Raw genomic sequence first — 19,283 nt, 5'->3', positions numbered from 1 at the left:
AAACTACTGCCAGTTGATAAGGGAGCTCAGAAGGGTAATTACCCAAAACTGAAAGTTGGGAGAATCACTAACATCTATCATGTAGAATAATTCCATTTTGGTGACATCGGTGTGATTACATTCCATGTCAAATTTTTATTATTCACTTCTGTAGAGAGTGCCTTCTGGAACTCCTACTGAAGAATCAAGTTAATAAGCTGTGATCATGGGAATTTTTTAATTAGCTGTCAGTGGTTAGATTCTTTACACTATGGTAGGGAAGGAGTAAGAACACCAGAAAGAAGTGGAGAGGACATTTTTCTCCAAGAAGCGCAAGGCAAATGGAGGAAGGTAGAGTGCCTCTGAGAGTACACTTTACTCACCCTGCAGCTCAGAGGATCCAGAAGGTGTGGGAGTCACAGCTGCGAAGCAAATGCACTCTGAATCAGGGAGTTACTCAATGGAGGCAGCGCATGTGTATCCTGTCTATAATACTCTGGTAGGCTGAAATATTCCCCGAGGACAAAAATGTCTCTCTGTTCGTATTAAAAAAGAAGTGAGATGACTTCAAAATTCTCCAAATAGTCTCTAACAAAATTACTTGCTCCTCATCATAACCAGCATGGTAGCAACTCAGAGGAATAGTGGCAGACTTGATTAAAACAAATCGGCACAAATAGTAATTATATACATACAGGTGTGAAAGTGCCATTGATTGGGGACATTTACAGCAAAATATATGTCTGAGATAATGGAGAGGAATGCTCATGTAGCTAATAGACTGGATAATAATTCAGAAGCTCTACTGCCTCTTATTTCTGATACTAAGAAAATTTCCTATACAAAGTGGGAGAGCCACTGAAACTTTTCAAAGTTTTCAGAAGTGCTTGTGAAGCTTTGGAACCTAGATTAAAGAATACTTGGAGTCCAGAGCCAGGTTTAGTAGCAACACTCCCCACTGATTTCATGAGACCTGGGCTCACGCAGCAATGCAGGGGCTCCAGCACCCAACTAAATCATCAGAAAGCTCTTCCTACACAGCTGTACAGCACTTCTGGGACCCAGCTGTCTCCTCAGGCTTGAATTGCATTGTGCTGTGCTATCCCACACATAGGGCTACCTTTTACTGCACTCTATGCATCATGTAAATGTATTACTCAATCAAGCTTAGACGTGACTTTGTCATTTCATTACACCTTCTTTGTCATCCTCAGTTTTCCTGTACTTCATTCTCATGCTCTAAAAAAATCAGCCCCTGTTCAACCGAGTTTTTTTAAATTACATGGAGTTTTTATCAGTTGCAGGACTAACTAAAGAATTACAGGGACAAATAAAAGCTTCTATGACTGAACTTGGCATAGAAGTTCAAAAGAGGTTAAACGTGATTTAGTGTCACACTGTAAGCCCTGATGTGAAGAGTATGGAAACCAATTGCACTGGCAATAAGGAACAAGAAAGGTGAAATAGCTGATATTCTGAATTTCTTCTTACTTCCTGTTAACACATGATTCCTTATTTCCCCTCACCAATTGCCTTTACAGTATTTTAATCAGGAAAAAAATAGAAATTAAAGCACTAGGTAATTTTATATCCTTGCAAATCTCCCACAAAAACTTCAGTCTACAAATACATTCTGAACAGCACAAGCGTGGTCATACTGGGTCAGAGCAAAGGTCCATCAGCTCGGAGTCCTGACTCCCACAGTGATCAAAAGCAGATTCATGAGAAGATTACAAAAATCTCCAGAACAAGCTTATGATGATATTTCCCACTGATGTTCTCACGGCCTCCCAGAATTTGTAGCTCAGGCATTTCCCCAGCCAGAGGTGATTGCTTAATGTTTAATAATCCTTGGTAGATTTGTCTTCCATGAGCCTGTGCAGGCTCTCTCTGAGTCCTATGAACTTTGATCACCTGCTGCACCGTGCAGCAAGAAGTCCCACAGCCTAATTACAAGCCATGTGCAAGAACCACCTTTTTGGTTTTGTTGTTCAGAGCTGCCTACCTGCTGTTCGCCTGTGCACGTTGCCCTGGAAAAGACTGTGAGCAAAAACTCCTTGTTTATTCCCTGCCTTTGACTGACAGTTTTTTGAGGCTCTCGACCAGGTGCACCTCTTGTTTCAACTAGCAACAGTATGGCTCCTTTCCAAATTCTCTGTCCTTCCTCAGGAGAGGACCAGAACTGTGTAGGCTCATCAATACAGATTTATTCAGTGGCATAGTGGTAGTATTTTTCCTCATCTAGAGGGAATCAATGTGCTTTTTTTAAATCACTACTGAGTTGAAATTTTGACAGAATTATCTGTTGTAACTCTGAGATTTCATTACTACATGGTCAATGTACTGATCAGGTCAGAGGTTATAATTTTATACACCGGGATTACTTTTTCCCCCCCCAGATGCGTCATTTTACCAACATGCTAAACTTCATCTGCTGTTTTATTTTGCAACCCCTCTATTTTCTAAGGTCCTTCTGCAGCTGGTCTTGTCCTTGTTATCCTGGATATCAAAGTACCATGCACACACAGTGCCACTGGAGCTTCAGTGTCTTTATGAGCACGTGAATAGCACAGGAGAAAGCTCAAACTCCTGTGGGAAGCCTTCCTTATCCACTACAAAAGTTGTAGGGTTTTTTACATTTACAGCCTTCTCCTTCCTAACTCTCAACAAATTATTTATGAATGTGACCATCTCCTCACATATCCAGTGGCTGCTCAGGCTCCTTAAGAACCTCTGTTGAGGCTATTAAAATTTTCAGGAAATCCATACAAACTGTATCAACTCTCTGGCTGTGCTCGTTAACACCATCAGAGAACCCCAATATGTTTGTGAGGTGTGACTGCACTTTCCGAAAGTGGTGTTGACTCTTCCCCAGACACATTATATTTGCCCACACATCTGCTTCACTGCAGTTTCTCCTCGACTGAACACTATGGATATCGGATTTATCTGACTGTAACTAGCCCATCACCCTTGCAATCATTCCTTTTTAACAACTGGCGACACATCAGCCACTTCCAGCCTTTGAGTATCAAGGCAGTGTTAAGCAAGAAGCTACACACCATAGGTAGTACTTTGTCTTCTTTAAAAAAAGAAGTTCAGTCCGCTTGTCCCATAACTTTCCCATACTGCCACTTGTAGCAGCTTCTCTGATGGATCTCACATAAAGAAAAGTTTTGGTGTGGGAACCTCCTCAAGTTCTTCCACAGGGAGCGCAGAAACACTTTTTAAAATGTGTGCTATTGACTTATCTTCACTGAACCCTCCTAATCACCTACTGGCCTTTCAGACTCTGGCAAGTGCCCTGCTCCTGGGTATGTTTGAAACAATATTTATTAGTCTTGAAGCTTTCAGCAAAATTGTTCCTCAAAATCTTTGCTGGGCTGTCTTGGATACTCTTATGTTTATCCTGTGATAGCTTATAGCCCTTCCTTTTTTCTTCATTTGAATGAAAATTCAGCTTTTTGAAGGCTACCTTCTTGCTTTAATATCAGTTTAATCCTGCTGTTTACTCTTGCCAGTATCTTCTTAACCTTTTTTAAGCCTTTCTTCACATATGGTATGCGTTTCTTGAGTGCCTCCAGTATGTCTCCAAAGAGTCTTCATGCCATTTGCAAGGATTTAACTACCCTGGCTAATTGTCCCCCACCCTACAGAGGGGAGGAGAGTTGAAATTTCCTTTACTTGTGCAAGTGCTGCCCTTATGCCAAGGTTGTTCTGTTGAGTGCATTCAAACCACTCTGTGACCATTACTGACAGGAAGCATTTGGGGGGAGAGTGGAGGAAAAAGAGGAAGGGACTTTTGTTTTAGAAAGACCTGAAAAGTGTATCTTAATGGGGTTTCTGTGATGGGGTAAAGAGCAGCATTTTACAAGAGGGTAAGCCTAGTTCTCAATATAAGCTGGTAAGTTCTGTACCTGCTTATTAAGCATCCTTTGACAGAGGAAAATATAAAATTGAATTAAGATCTCACAACAAAACAAAAAGATTAACTCGCAAGTCAACATCTGTAGCAGCCACCAACCTCCCTATTTAGTAAACTATGAATCAGAACATAAAGGTAATTTAATGCTCAGGTAATAGGACAGCTGTACTCAGACATGGTGTGTTGAGACCCCTCAATGAAGCGTGTAAGGACCCTCAGCACTTTTTGTTAAAGGAATATCGATACTTTTAGTGAAACAAAAATGTCTACACTTAGAGGGCACATGTCATGATCTTGAAGCAGATACCATGGGCAAAATTTGAATTTGTCTTTCTTACACTCTCTTCTTTCTTTGTGAACAACTAAAAAAGAGTGTCTTTTTAAAAAAAGGTGCCAGTCCCATCCTAACAGGTTGTAATTCCTACCGTAATTGATGCCAGATTGCTTCATCAAAGAACACTTCTCTGTGAATGGCTAACAGCTGAGATATTTTGCTAGAGTTCAGTGAATTCTGGAGGCTGTCAATCAGTTTCTGTATGTGTTGAAGTTTAGTCCCCGAAGTCCCAAGAACAGTAAGTTTACCGCGTAAAGTGTCAGGAACTGCACTTAAAAATATGTCAGTTTTATAAACTCATTTTCCCTCTAGGGGTTTTGTACTTCAGGACTTTCTCCATATTTCACCCTCTCCTCTGAGGCAGAAGAATAATGTGTTTACATCCCCTTCAACATTACAAAACCAGGCTTTAAAAATAGAGATTGTGGCCAGTAGAGAATTATGAGGATGTAGTAAAGTCAGGGAGGAAAAGGCGTAGGAATGAAAGTTATGAACAACTCAAAAGAGTGGTTCTCTCATTAACCTTTCCCATTAAAAAGATAATTTTTTATAAAATGCTAGCAAGGATGGTGGTGTATCAAGATTAAGTTTGCCAGACACAAGCAGAATCAGGTCCTGAGACCGCATTTTACTCACTCTGGAGACCTAAGCTAGTTACTGTCTGATAAGGAATGTGAGGCACAACTTTTCCAATTTTTTTTTAATAAAATATTATTATAGCTCACTCCTGCAAGGTAACGAGCCTCCTGCTGAGGCTCTAAAGTTTTTTTTTTTTTTTTTCCTTTAGCTTAGCAAAAAACTTCTCAAAGCAATGAATCTCTACAAGTGATTACTCTTACAAGAGTACCTACTCCTTCTTGGTGTTTGTAGGAAATGTGTGCACAGGGCTTGACTACCTCCCCAGACAGCCATGGCAGAAATGATTTAACTTGGAAGTACCTGTTATAGAAACCCAGTGTTCTCTCTGTCAGACTGAAGGGCCTGCCATTATTGAGGGAAGTTAAATGGAGGAGAGGGAAACTATTCCTCAGCAGCAGCAATCAAAAAGATCTCTTGGTCATGAACAACAGAGTAAAACTGTCTGTGCAAAATGTGTTATAGAGACAGCAGAGCACTGAGGACTCTATCACTGTCCATATTTTCTGTTTCAAGAGTGTGGTAGCTAAGCACATGATAGATATGTCTGAAATTGAAATACATGGCACATAATATTCCTCCTACATCTGGTTATGTGGTTTCTCACTGATCACTGAGCTCAGCCTTTTTGATTGTTTCAAAGCTCATTAAGCATGCTAATTTACGTGAGCTTTCTCAGTCATATACAAATGAAGTTACTGACACACACTTGGCACAATGAGCTCAAGCCACAGAACAGGCAGTGGTTTTTGTCAAAGAAAATAAACCCACTTCAGAATCAAACATTCACAAGCACAGTAGTTAAATAAAAGCTGTAACAAGCATTTGTGATTCACTGACTCCTTTCTTCCCTTCCAAAATGAAAATTTAAGATGATAAATTCAGAATTGATAATAAAAATCTTACATAAAGAGAAAAACACACAAGGGAAAAAATCTGGAGAAATTAAAAGACAAAGCTGATCCTCCACAATCTGGGGTCAGAGGCTTTGAGTTTCATACACAAAAGCAGTTTGGGGAATTTCCTAACTGAGTAAAAGCCAGGAGATATGAAACCATGTGGTGAAATGCATCAACCAGCTCAGGTGGGGAGCTCTGAGTGCAGCCTGCAGACAAGATAAAGGCACAAGATAAAATCTTTCAGGTAATCATCCCTAAGCAAACCCATCAAAGTAGCAAATATTTCAGCTTCTCAGGACACAGCTGCTCCCAGACACCAAACAAGACCTCCCTGGGGTGACACTGGGGACCCCAGAGCAAGGTCAGCCACTAGATTTTGTTCAGGCTCAGGATATCACTGCCAGCTGTCACCATTCCGTCTAGTGTCACAGACCCTGGTTAAGAAACTGCCTCCCCAGTGCCTCTTACAACTGCTTTTTTCAGTGTTTATATCTATCCACCAGATAGACAGGGTCAGGCAGCCTTCTCCCTGCAATCCTTTCTCCCAGCTCCTGCACTGCCAGGGCCAGCCCAGGTACCTCCTACCTCCCGTTCCCTCTGCTCCTTATTTCCACAGAAATAAGTGAAAAGGTCTAATGCTTCAGTATACTCGGGGACAGGGACAATACTACAAGAACTGAAGGGATGGGGAATAATTTCATAAATAGGAAATATTTGTGTGGCTGGGTTTTGGTTTAATAACCTTTGATTTTAAACTAAGGATTCCTTTCTTTTCTTTTACTTTCATTTCTACCTCTAAACCAAGAGGACCAAGGCTTTGTGGTTTCTGGTGGGTATTCCACACCAACACCCTTTATCAGTGGCACGTGCTGGCTTCATCCAGATTATAACTGCTGATGGTTATTTCCTCATCTCCAGTGAGGAGCTAAATTGTAATGCATGTGAAAATATGTCCATGGCTTTGTGCCTAGAACAGAATATCTTTTAGCATTAGCAACACTGACCTTCTCCGGAAGTGTTTTGAACATGATCAGCCCTTTGGTAGGGTGAGGGATGATCCACCAGTTAAGGAAGGTGCATCCATCTTGAGACAGCAGAGACCGTGGTTGAGAGTGGAAGGATCTGAGTTGCTGTAAGAAAGGAGAAATGTTCAGTATTTTGGGGCTTCTTTCTGCTTGTCATTTCCAAGAAAGACTTTTTTTTTTAAAAATAAAACTGTTACTTGAACATAAGATTTGCCTCTAAGATTTGGATCAAGAGTATTTTAGACATAATATGATTTAGCTTTGATGTGTAGAGTACAAGGTAAAGGTTTGACCTTTAAAACCTGCTGAATTTGAGAGACATTTGGAAGAAGCTTTCTTAAAGCATCTAATTTGTAAAGCAAGGATGTGAGCCGCTGTGCCGAGGGCATTCGGGGTCTCTTCCCCTAGGAACATGCTTTTGCTGGCTTGAGCAGGAAACAGGCAGGGCAGTGGAACTGACACATAAAACTCTGTATCATTATTTTAAAATATGATGTGCAATTACAAGTAGGCAGCCCACTTTTTTTTTTTTTTTGCCAGAAGACATCAAAATACAACATTTATTACATGAATAATGTATTTTCCTGCTTTTATATACAATGTGCCATTTCTTGTCTTCATATACATGAGGATGGAGTACAATACGAAGTTAGTGCATTCTGAAATAAGAGATACAAATTCACCTTGGAGATTAGGTTCATGTCTTTCTGAAGTGAATTTTACAGGAGGTTTAATCTTTTTTTTCCCTTTTCCCTGGGGAAAAAAAATCCCATAAGGCTGAATGCAAAAAATAGACCTTTGGTTTGAGTGGGAAGGAGCAATGAAAGGTTAAATACTCTGTGTTGTAAACATGGAAATCGTAATTGGGGAGAGTTTAACCAGCTATGACCTACTAACTCTTGCACAAGAATGATAAGCACCAATTGTACTTAAGGAAACCAGATCCTTTCTAGGGTGAGATTGGTATTCACGCTCTCCATTTCCTCTGCTTTACATCACAGCCCATAAACGATACCAGCACGGCAAGAGAAAACTGGGTGACCACAGTTTCCTCCAGAGACAGAAACACACCCAACCATCCAGATGTGCTTTATCTTTACTGATTTCAGCAGTCAAGGACTGTGAGCTGCCTGTCAGAGGTTCTGTCCTCCCCCTCCCCCTCATCACAGGATACTAAGGGTGACTTCTCTGTAGTGGTGTTTGCAGCACGATGTCACCCTGCCTTTTCACTTCTTCAGAGTGAAAAGGACAGCCTGCTGCATCTAGATAAGCCCAGGTACTGCCTACCTCAGAAACAGATAAACAATTTGCACTGTCATTTCCCAAGAAACAGCTAAAACAGTTCAATCACTAATAGAACAGATTTTCTACACTATGTAAAAAAAATCCTAAAACACCCCAAAAATGCTTCGTCATGCTCACAGGGTGACTAGCGCTTTTAAAACTTGTATGACTAAGAGCCTTGACCTAGTTTCATATGCCAAATCTAGGAACAAAAAAAAAAGACTGGGGGAAGGGAGAAAGAGGACTGCACCACTGCACAAAACCCGCTGTCCTTCATTGTCCTCTTTCTTCCCGATTCCAACATTTACTTTTAAGACAGCAGTTGCTGCAGGAGTCTTTTACTATCCTCTGTCAGATAACATTCCTGCTACATCCAGACACACCAGTGCTTGTGCCTTTTTCTAAGGGATACTGGCTTAGGTAAGCCAGCCAGGGTGGATGCAGAGTACTGTCCACAACTTTCCCTTTGTCCTGCTGATCTTTTCTCCTCCCTGCATCTCCTCTGCTGTAACTAGACACTTTCCCCTCATCCACCACATCCACTACTTCTTCCACCCAGCTGCAGGTCTTTTTCAGAGGGAGAGGAGGAGGAATGGAGGGAGGGAGGGACAGGGAAGGCAGGGCCTGCTCACCACCAGAAGCACCTGGCAGCCACAAATGCAGGCAGCAGGAATAGCTCGGAAGATAGGAAAGTAATTGAATTAACTCCTGGTATACAAGATGGAAGCTACATTTCTAACTAATTGACAGTTGATATCTACAAGGTGCTTCTTGGCATCGGTTAAACAAAACCAGAAAGTGAAACATTAACTCGTAATAACTGATTAAGAGGGGGCAAAAGAAGACCAGAGGAGCTGAAAGGGCAGAAGCCGTTTTTAATTAAAGCCATTTCTCAAGCTGCCTGCAGATCCCTTTCTGGCATGTCAGAATGCCAGTTTCTGTGGCAGCCTGTGCAGGGCAGGTTGATGCAGATGTGGAGAGCCCCACATTTCAGTGGTCCCTAGTCCCCATGCTGCAGCCATCCCCAGTTCTCTTGCTGCCCCCACGCTCCCCGCTCTCTGGACACCTTCACATCTGCCTGCCTCCAGTAGGTAAGGTTTTGCTCTTGGCTTCCTTTGTATATGAAGCACAGAAAAGCATCATATCAAGTGATATGGAAGTGAGCTTGGCTAAGAGGCACAAGCCAATACCTAATCTGGGTGCACAATGCTATGACTTGCAGATCTGTCTGTTGATTATCCCAGCAGAGTTAATGCTCTGGGAGGCCTTCTCTGTCCAGAGGATGGATGCTACTGAAATGCACCACGGCTTTATTCTTTGCATGACATCCCTGTGACTCCAAGAGCAGCAGGCAGTGCATGAACTGCAGATCTTTAGGTTCTGCAGCTGAACTCAGTGTACAGCTCCTTACAATAATACGCCAAAATACTCTACAGCTTAAAAGCTTCTCAGGGCATCTGAAACAGGAGTGCAAAATGCAGCATTTTAATCACCCAATTAAAATAGGTAGATACAGGAAAAAATCAGCCTCTAGAATGAGCCTGTGATGGGGTTACTTCCCAGCAAGTACTAGCCAGCTAAGAACTAGCCCAAAACTAGCATGCAGCTGGCATACAGTTAAACCATAGGGGAGAGGTGACAATCACCTTCTCAACTTTTTTGATTTGTTGGGCTTGTAACTACAACTTCCAGCTTTTGTCATCGACACAAGCTTCTGCCTGAACCTTAATATATGGGTTTTGTCGTGTTCCTGCTCAGCCTGTCTGTTGCTGGGGAGCAAGATGACCAAAAACAAAACCAGTGTGCTCGGGGAGTAGTTCTAAAACAATCTATCTGCTGGTGCTAACATGGGGAACCCAGAGACCTACAAGGAGTCAGCAGAAGGGCACGCCTTGCTAGACACAAGTTTTGAGGAAGGAGATCCTTGTGACAAGGTCAAAAAATTGTGCTTTCTGAAATGAAAGGAGCAGATGATACAGGGTCATCTCATAAACTGTGGTGTGCTCTTTCTCTCCTTTCCTAACTTCTGACAGCTCTGCAACTTATTAACAGGTTTCATTTAAATCTCAAATAAATAAAACTTTAAGGGCAGAACAACCCTCTCTGCCTAGGCTTAATCATTAAAGCAGAGGATTTACATACTCAAAATGAGATTATCTGTTTGTTTTTCCCCCTATATGTAGTGCTTAGGATTAGAAACAAGCACATTTTCGAAGTTTTCCTTCTCTGTATGCCAGCTTTTGCAGGAGACTCTGACTGTACACATTCTTCATTCATGAAAAATTGCCTGAACACTGGCAGAACTCACTGCTCAAGGCGCTTTCAGACTATCATTCCCTTTACAAACATGTATTCACCCTTACTTAGTAATGTGCACTGACTGATAACTCTGAGAAAGCCCCCGGAAAGACTTTTGCAAACATAGTACAAGCCTGGTATCAGCTGCAAGGTTTTTCTTGAAGTCTTGCTCCCCCTTTTTTTTTTCTTTATATAGTCCGATTATGAAGTACTTGTCTCTGATGACAGGGAAATCATCTTAGAGGCTTCTTAGGCTATTGTAGTACCCAGTGAGCTGATCTCTTGGGGAATTCTGGGACACACACTGATTTAGCCTAAAAATATATATAATTTAAATATGTAGTGTTGTTCAGGGTGTCATCAGCCCAGATAAGCTCTACCTTTGTTGAACCTCTTTCTGTATAGGTGTTTTTGGCATCTTCTACGGCCAAATTTAGCTCAGTTGGTTAGAGCATAGTGCTAATAATGCCAAGGTCATGGTTTCAGTCCCTATATTGGCCTTTCACTTAAGAGCTGGACTCAATGATCTTTGTGGGTCTTTTCCAACTGAGAATGTTCTGTGAAATAAACAAAAGCAATCTGTGGAATTGACAAGCTATGATTCCTCTGTGCCGAGCAGTGCAATAGAAATTGTGCAAGCGGCATTGAAGAACCAGGGTAAATTTCAGATTTCATGCCTTTCATCACACTTGTGTCTTTACAACGGTTTAGAAATATCCACAAATAAATACAAGAGCCACTTTGTGGTAGCTGGTGATACTTGCACTACAATAAGAAAGCAGAAGCAGGAAGTAGCTAAGTGAGATGATGAGTTAAATGCAGAAGTGGAATTTGACAGCGTGACCCTGAGTCAGATTTCATCATCACTCAGCTACACTTGATCAGCTGTACCTGGGTTAAAGGTAGTATGAATCTGCAGCACGGCACAAACCTGCATCGTTTACAAAACACTGCTTACTGGAACAGCTGCTCTACTCACAGCTCTCTCCTCGCTGTGCTCTTTCCCAAGGCTGCTCAGATGCACCTTTGCATGCCTGGGCGTATGAGATGACACAACTGGATGCTGGCCACAGGCCACGTTCTTCCCAAGCTTTTTGGCAGAGTGGAACACACAGCTCTAGGTGGCTTCACAATAGGCTACACACTCAGTAGAAAGGAAACACATAAACACATAAACTAGCCTAGGGTGCTTATCAAGTATGGTCTGTTTCTTAGTGGAAAAACTCATTTCCTTTTTTTTTTTTTTTCCTCTTTATTGGCATTTGTACTTAATCTCGTGATATTGTGTCCAAGAGAAAAGTCCCAAAAATATAAACTTATCTGGGAACATAAACAATAAAATACTGCACACTTGCATATGATCGAAGAGTTAAAAAAATAAAATCAAGTCAGACTCTGTTTGAACCTCTGTTTCCTCCCAAATTGTTTTACAAACTAGATTGAATTCACAGGATGGCACATCCCGCTCATTCATTGTCTGATCTACTGCACATTATTTCCATTACAATTTATCGCTACTATCAGTTATGTTTATCTGGTATGTCTGCTGAAATACCAAAAAAGTGTTGGTGTTGTGTGCCTCTGCTTAACATCCCATCATCAATCCTTTTTCCTCATAAAGAGACCTATTAATTAATCTAGCAACATGGCTTGTACCACCTGTAATGTGTCCCTCTAGACCACTAAAAGTGTTCTTTCCCTCAGCCTGCAAAACAGCTTACAGGTATATTCATAATATTCACAATACAAAGTCTGTAAGTTCATACCATCCACAGGAAAAAGATACCCTCAGAACAAGAGTTATGTTTAAAATAAGAAGTGTTTGTATGGAAGTGTCTATACCAGATCTATATTAAACATATATTAGAGAGATAGCAAACACCTATACCAGATATACTTACTTATGGCAATATTCAACAGTTGGATCTCTCTTCCTATAGAAGAAGTTTTAGAACTTGCTCCTATAATGAGAAAATATTTTCTTCTTAGTGTCATGTAGGACTTGCTTGTTCTCTGAATCTAACAAAGCCAGAACACTTGTAACATATTCTATTAATATAATTTTTAAACCCCCTCCAGAGTATGTGCAGTATTGAAAATATCTAAACTATGAAATTCCAAAACTTTAAGGAGGTTAAACATCAAGGAAGATTTCAACCAGTTCACCAGGTCCAGTAGATAGTTAGGTCAGTCTTGTAAATAAATTCAGAATTATTTTATTAAAGTCTGGTTTACATGATTTTGTTCACAAATTCTGTAGTATTTCCCAAAAGAGTCTGGCAGTTATTTCCTCATACACTCACATAGCCTACTGAGTTGTCAAGAAGCTTGGAAGTACATTAAACTGTATAGTTTATGCTGGCTATTTCAAAAACAAAACAGCCATTAGGGTTTGCATAGAAGGAGTTTGATTTTACTACCTGGTAAATTAATAAAGCCTGTACCTAACCTGCAATATATTCAGCACAAGATTGAAAAATCACAGGAAGTTTAATACACAACCTATGTTTTCATCTTTAGACACTAGATCAAGTACAATTTGCAAAAGACAAACTCTATACTCATATATCCTTTCGCTCATTATTTTTTTATAATTCTCACATCTTCTTCTAAAATTAAAAAAACTAAAACTGCAAGAAATATTTATTAAAGGAGCCTTCCTCACAAGGTGTTTGTGTCTATTAGCACCACTGTTGGACACCTCATGTGTAAAAGCCTGGAACAGTCTTGCACCTACCAGCATAAATATAGCCAGAATTTACCTCCTTACCTAGGCTGGGAATAGTTTGGGTCATTGTCAGGCAGCATCCACAACCTCAGTCAGCCAATAGCCTGCAGAATGCTGCTGTTTCCATGCACTTCCCCGTCACAAGACTTGCAATCTTGCCCATGGGAGACCACAGGAGGGTACAGCAGAAGAAGGAGCCAGGCCACTGCCTGCACCTGACTTGCACATCCTGGCCACATCCCAGCTTCCTCCCTTCTGCTGGGATTTCCACACCTGCCACTGGCTTACCTTTCTCCCTAAAGCAACCACTAAGTACATCGCTAACTCAAAGCTGCCGCCTTACCTACATGCCAAAACCTAACAGTGCCTCTCAAAATCACTGAGGAGTCTCCTGATGAGTGAAAATGTTCCACATCCTATCTCGGGGTCCCTGTATCTCCAGCTAAATGGAAATTAAAGCCTCCAGAAGATTAATGAGGGGAAAAAAGCATGGCAGCTGAGAAGAGTGAACTCTTGAAAGGTTAATTGGTAACCTATTTCTGAACCACTTAACTTCTTTAAATTAAACACAACTTCTCCAACAACATTCATTTTATTCATTCCTTGTATACAACAGGTACACATACACTGGATCTTGTGGATCAGTTATTGGAGACGAGCTCTGGGGAAAGTCACCCATTCTACATATTCTTAATTTCAGTGCAAGTGAAATACATGGTGAAAGAAATAGTGGCAAATTAAAAAAAAAAATATATATCTATACCTCCTCATACTGGCATTAAGGTAGTAATAGGAACCATAAGTCTGCCTGGGCCAAGCTAGACACATTGAATGCCCTTTTATTTGTACCTTCAAACCACAGGTTGTTCAATTAGCACAGTTTTCAGTGCTCAGCTTCCAGCTAATCAGCACTGAGTAATATAAAAAATAGCTCTGTACCTTGTTAGTACACAGTACCCCATGTAAAACCCAGGAGATAGTAAATGGGCTTACAAGCCCCGAAGGAGGAGCAAAGTCATGTTTAATGACCTTATCCTTGCCTTATCCTTAGTATTTGTCATGATTTTGCAATGTTTTCCACTGTGAATTTGCTGACGCTTAGAAACTCCTGAGAGGTATCTGAATTTCCTCCTTTAGTTAATTAAAGGTTATCTCCATGGAGTTTGATGTGAAACCAGAGTCATATAGAGTGGTTTGGGTTGGAAGGGACCTTAAAGGTCATCTAGTTACAACCCACAGCCATGGGCAGGGACACCTTTCACTGGACCAGATTGCTCAAAGCCCCATCCAACCCGGTCTTGAATGCTATCAACAGGGTCTGGTGAGACAGCCAAAACTCTCTGACCACCAGTTCACACCACGAAACAAGGTGTCTGGGAACATGCCCTTACGACTGAGAGCCCATCAGTATGTTTTTTCATGGTGAAGACCCAGCACAATGTAAAGCAGGTGGTGCTTGGGGATTTGCACATGCACCAGACTGACTCCTACCCAGGCGGAGTGGGCTTGTGTAACAATGGAGAATGCCAAGGAGAAAATGAAGTGGTTGGTGTGATTGCTTGCAGCAGCCAATCCTCTATTTCACTCCCAGACGCTGAATTTCTTCCACTTACTTGCTGAACTGCTCTGACTTGTTAGACTTTCATTTCCTTCCTAAAATATCATGAATATCAATTCTATGCTTGGTCTCATAAAGACTGGCAGCTCTTCCTACTAAATCAATGCAGATTTGCAATTCTGTATGCTTTCATTTACCCTAGTTTTATGCTATAATAATTCACTGGAATCAATGAAAGTCACAGGAAAAACATTTCTCATTGAGCACAGGCATAATGAAACTGTAGCAGCAGCAGACTTAGAGGCAGTACCCTATTTATAAATCAGACAATATTCACAACATTTAATCAACTGCAAATAAAATATGAATATTCACAGAGAGTCACATTTTCAAATATGTACAAATAATTGTATATCTAGATCACTTGTCTGGAAAATCAGTTTGCCTTCCCAAAACCATAAAAAAACCCATGCACCCTGTGGCTCCTGACATGAAGGAACCTCAGAAATTTCTGTGCATTTATATAAAAATAATCCTAATTTTCAAGTAGGAAGAAGTGGTACTTTCCCAAGTTGTTGAAGTCGTATTTCAAAAGCGGCACAGGCACTTTGAAGTCCAGGATACTAAAAAAGCACACTAATTCCACTGCAGATCAAGGAGAACTGTTGTCTCTTGTGTATAGTGGGAAAAGGAAAGACCAATGTGGTGGAAAAAAAGCCATGTTTTGAGGGCTGAGTTCTTTCTCTTAACTAAGTATTATCTTGGCTTGGGTTAGTGATAGCTTGTAGATAGGTCTACCAAAGAGCACCTTGGCTCTGTTGTAGTAGAAAATAGATTTATTGCCCAGACAAAAATTCTTCTGAGCACAGGGAACATACTACATATATTAAAAAAAAACAGTGGTCAGCAACTGCCTTAGAAGTAAATGGGTAGGCATGAGCAATGTCCTCGTTCCTGAGAAATATTTCAACCTGTGAACAAAGTATAAAAAAGTTGGGCACTGACATTTCAAATACACGGAGTTCATCATTCTGAAAGTCCTAGACTGCTATCAGACTGGTCTGCATGAGGACTTACTGAACGATGAGTCTGGCACGGTTAAGCCTGTGCCCTTCACAGCACCGCCCATGGGTGTTGGCTGCCAACGAACCCGACTGTGGCAGGTACTGCAGAGCACACAGCTCCCTTGGCATCACAAAGCCCTCACACAGGCTGAAGGGAAACACCACGAAATTTGCCCTGTTTCGTGTGGGCAACCATACTACCCACAGCACTGGTGGGTCCCTCAGTGCAGACACAGCTGTGACATCCTGCAACCATCTGATTTCTCTATACAAGGAGGCTTTACAAGATTGTTTCCCAGTTTTACATGTTGTTCTGGCATAACAGATGCATGACCACCGTATCACTGCCTCTGTTGGTTGTACTGATTGCCCTCTGTGTGTGAGTTTGATAAATTAGCTAATACCCACTGACTGTAAATCAGCAAAAACTGATTCAGAATGGATGCAGCAGCCACTAAATGATTTACAGAGGAGAGGAGACATCTGAAAACAAAAAATACGGTTGCTGCCATTCTGTGGAAAAGAAACCATTCAGCATTAAGACAGTAAGAGAGCTCCAAATGTTTGGAAGATCAATCCTTTTCAACTCGTTGCTCAGTTCCACTGAAGACTTCAGTGCTGCAGGATCTGATTAGAAATGAAGACAGGGAATATCAAACTTGTTCTGTGAGAGGGAACAAAAACCAGTCTCTGGGATGAAGCAGGCCATGGCCATCCCTGGGAGGCTGCACAGCTGGCCTCACTGCCTGGGTGCCCACCAAGCGGCTGCAGAGTGCAGCAGCTCCTTTGGGACACGATCCATGTGCTGCCAGAAGTGGAGTTTCAGCGGTGTGAAGGGTTCCTGCTCAGCAGCAAGCAGGCGGCACTGGTCATGTGACACTGAGCTGGGTTTTTTTTGGTGGGTCATTGTGGTATCTATTTGGGCCAATAGATCTCAGCCATATAGTGCAGAATCACTGTCTTGCTTGTGTTAGGACAGAGCACAAACCATGTAGTGGTAGAATAAGTTTGTTCTGGTGTATTTAACAGTCTCTAGGGTGAGTGTTGACCCTAGAAGCTCCTTTAAATTCGCTCCCAATGTAAAGAAAGAAAGTGTATAGGACACTGCTCTAGGAACAGCAATTCATCCTCACAAGCTTGCAAGTCACAGCTGCAGCTGCATGTGATGTCTTTCCCTCCTCTCCCCATGCTACATCTCTGAGTGACCCAAAATGAGACAACAGAGAGTAATGATAACATCTATTTTTTGTTTTTAGACTCAGAAAGAAACCGGTGTTGTGTCACACAGGAAATGGTTTGGCCTCGTTCCCTCAGCTGGTTCATGTCTAACAACTTTTGAACCCTCTGAACTTATTTTAAATACATTTGACATAAGAACAGAGGCCTCAAGGGAAAAAAAATCCTTCCAGTTTTGCAAAATCAGCATTCAGCTAGCGAATTCTCTGCTCAGGCAAAGGAGGGTTTGATCCCTAGCTATTTTGTTTGGCTTGCTCAGCTCCCAGGAGGCAGTGGCCAGCTGGGCTCCCAGCCTCACAGCCAGGCAGTCAGCACGTGCACAGCCACAAACCTACTGTGAAACACAGTGTTTCTTGCTTAGCTAGGCAGCAAACCATGAGCACTTCCCATTCACAGGAATAGGCTGAGGATACTGCCTGGTGGTGAGGGATTGAGCACAGGGTGCATCAGGGATGCAAGAGGGGACTGAAGAGAGATGGAAGAGGTGTACGAAGGAATTTGGAAAGAGGTGTCAATATAAGCACAAAGAAGGCACAACAAGCCCTAAAGAATCCCTATTTGCTTATGAATTCATGAATTATGAATTGCATGAGAGTTCGCTTAGCTCACCACTGTAATGCATCTGTCTCTGGAGGAGACACAAAACAGCTGCGTAAGAAAATGTATCACAGAGCCCTGCAAAAATTTAGCATGTGTGAAGCAAGAGCCGCTCCTGAACACCATATATTAAACACAGGATGGGACAAGAAAAAAAATTCAAATATAAGATGAGATGAGAGACATTTTGGTGACCGTGGCAGGTAGCTCTTCAACCAACATTAATGTTTCCCATAGCAATATTCTTGACTCTACTTCTTTTTTCAGAAGACAGAGAAAATGAGACTAGTGGGAACTCATGGTTTCACCATCCCGGAAGAATGCACATTTCAAGGTCAGGCTGTGATTGCTAGCCTTACTGCATACCACAGGCTTTAAGATTTCACCCGTGCCTTTTGAATTCAATTCATCTCCGACTTCTTTCAGTCCTCTCTTGGGTATTTTTAGCTGTGCTTCATCACTTACCCAACTAATAGACTTCGAATAAATCACTGATGTGACACCATTTATTTTTATGTCATATGCTAATACACAACCCCTGCAGTTCCTGTAGTCATCAGTGATGCTGTTCCAAGTGTTGTGCAGGACCGCCATCCCATTGATTCTGAGCAGAACTAACAGATAACCTCTTAGGGCTAGGTCTGAGGAACCTTATTATTCCTAGTGCAAACTGAGGAAGAAGATCCTGCTAACATTTGTGTCCAGGGTATCTCCAGGGAAGACTGGATCAAGTAACAAAAGAGGCTTGATGAATGTCTGCCAAAATAGCATTTTTCTAAATTATCTGTCAGGCCAGGATAAGTTGCATCTTCCTTATTCCAGAAGGACATAAGAGTAAGACAAGAGAAGACAATGCGTTAGGCATTTCCTCTGCTCTTCACTTTACAGACATCACTCCCTCTTTTGTAGTACTTCAGCAGCTTCATTTCAAGAAAGGAGAAGTACGGGATAGCGAGTAAGGGAGAGCTTTCTATTATATTTGTATACGATGTTATCACTGAAACATGAGTAAATGTGGAGATCAAGGAAACATTTCATTCATTTGTGCTTAGCGAGTTGTGTTCTCAGCTCTACTCTGGTAGAGCAGGACGGTGCCAGATGGTGCAGCCAAGTGCAAACAGGCTGGGAAAGCAATAGATACCAAATAAAACATTTGGTAAATTTTTAATTACATGCCACTGTGCTGCAGAGCAAAGGCCAGTGACTGTGTTGGTGGCAAGAAGGAGACTTCGTGGAGAGGTTTAAAGAAGAAATGTCCATGGCCAGGCAGCCTGTGATACTGTTTTTATACATTTGTACAAAGAGGAAAGGACTAAGTATACAAAAAGCATTGTAGACTAAGGTAGTTTTCTTTCATTACAGAACAATTAACACCAAATATTGTTGTTATATGTGCATACAGCCACACACAGGCATCTTGCTTTATTTAACAAAGTTTCTCAGACTAAATTTTGCTGAGTGCAAGACTTTTGTCCCAGTAAGGATACCTGGATTGGGCCACATAAATAAACAAATTTTCAGTGTAATTTTATAACTTAATTATAACCAGTAGATTATATCATATCATACCTCAGAGAAACAAAAACAATAGAGAATTTTACAGTGTCTACTAAACCCATGACTGAGACCCTGACATACTCTAGCAAATAAATAGTAATGTAATACACTTTTTTTTGACATGTTCTGCAAATTAAATCATTCCCCTGCATTACACCATCTC

Source organism: Empidonax traillii, unplaced genomic scaffold, assembly GCF_003031625.1.
Source record: "Empidonax traillii isolate 1590-97213 ecotype Southwest subspecies unplaced genomic scaffold, ASM303162v1 scaffold673:size468873, whole genome shotgun sequence".
NCBI lineage: Eukaryota > Metazoa > Chordata > Aves > Passeriformes > Tyrannidae > Empidonax > Empidonax traillii.
This window is presented reverse-complemented; position numbering follows the sequence as displayed.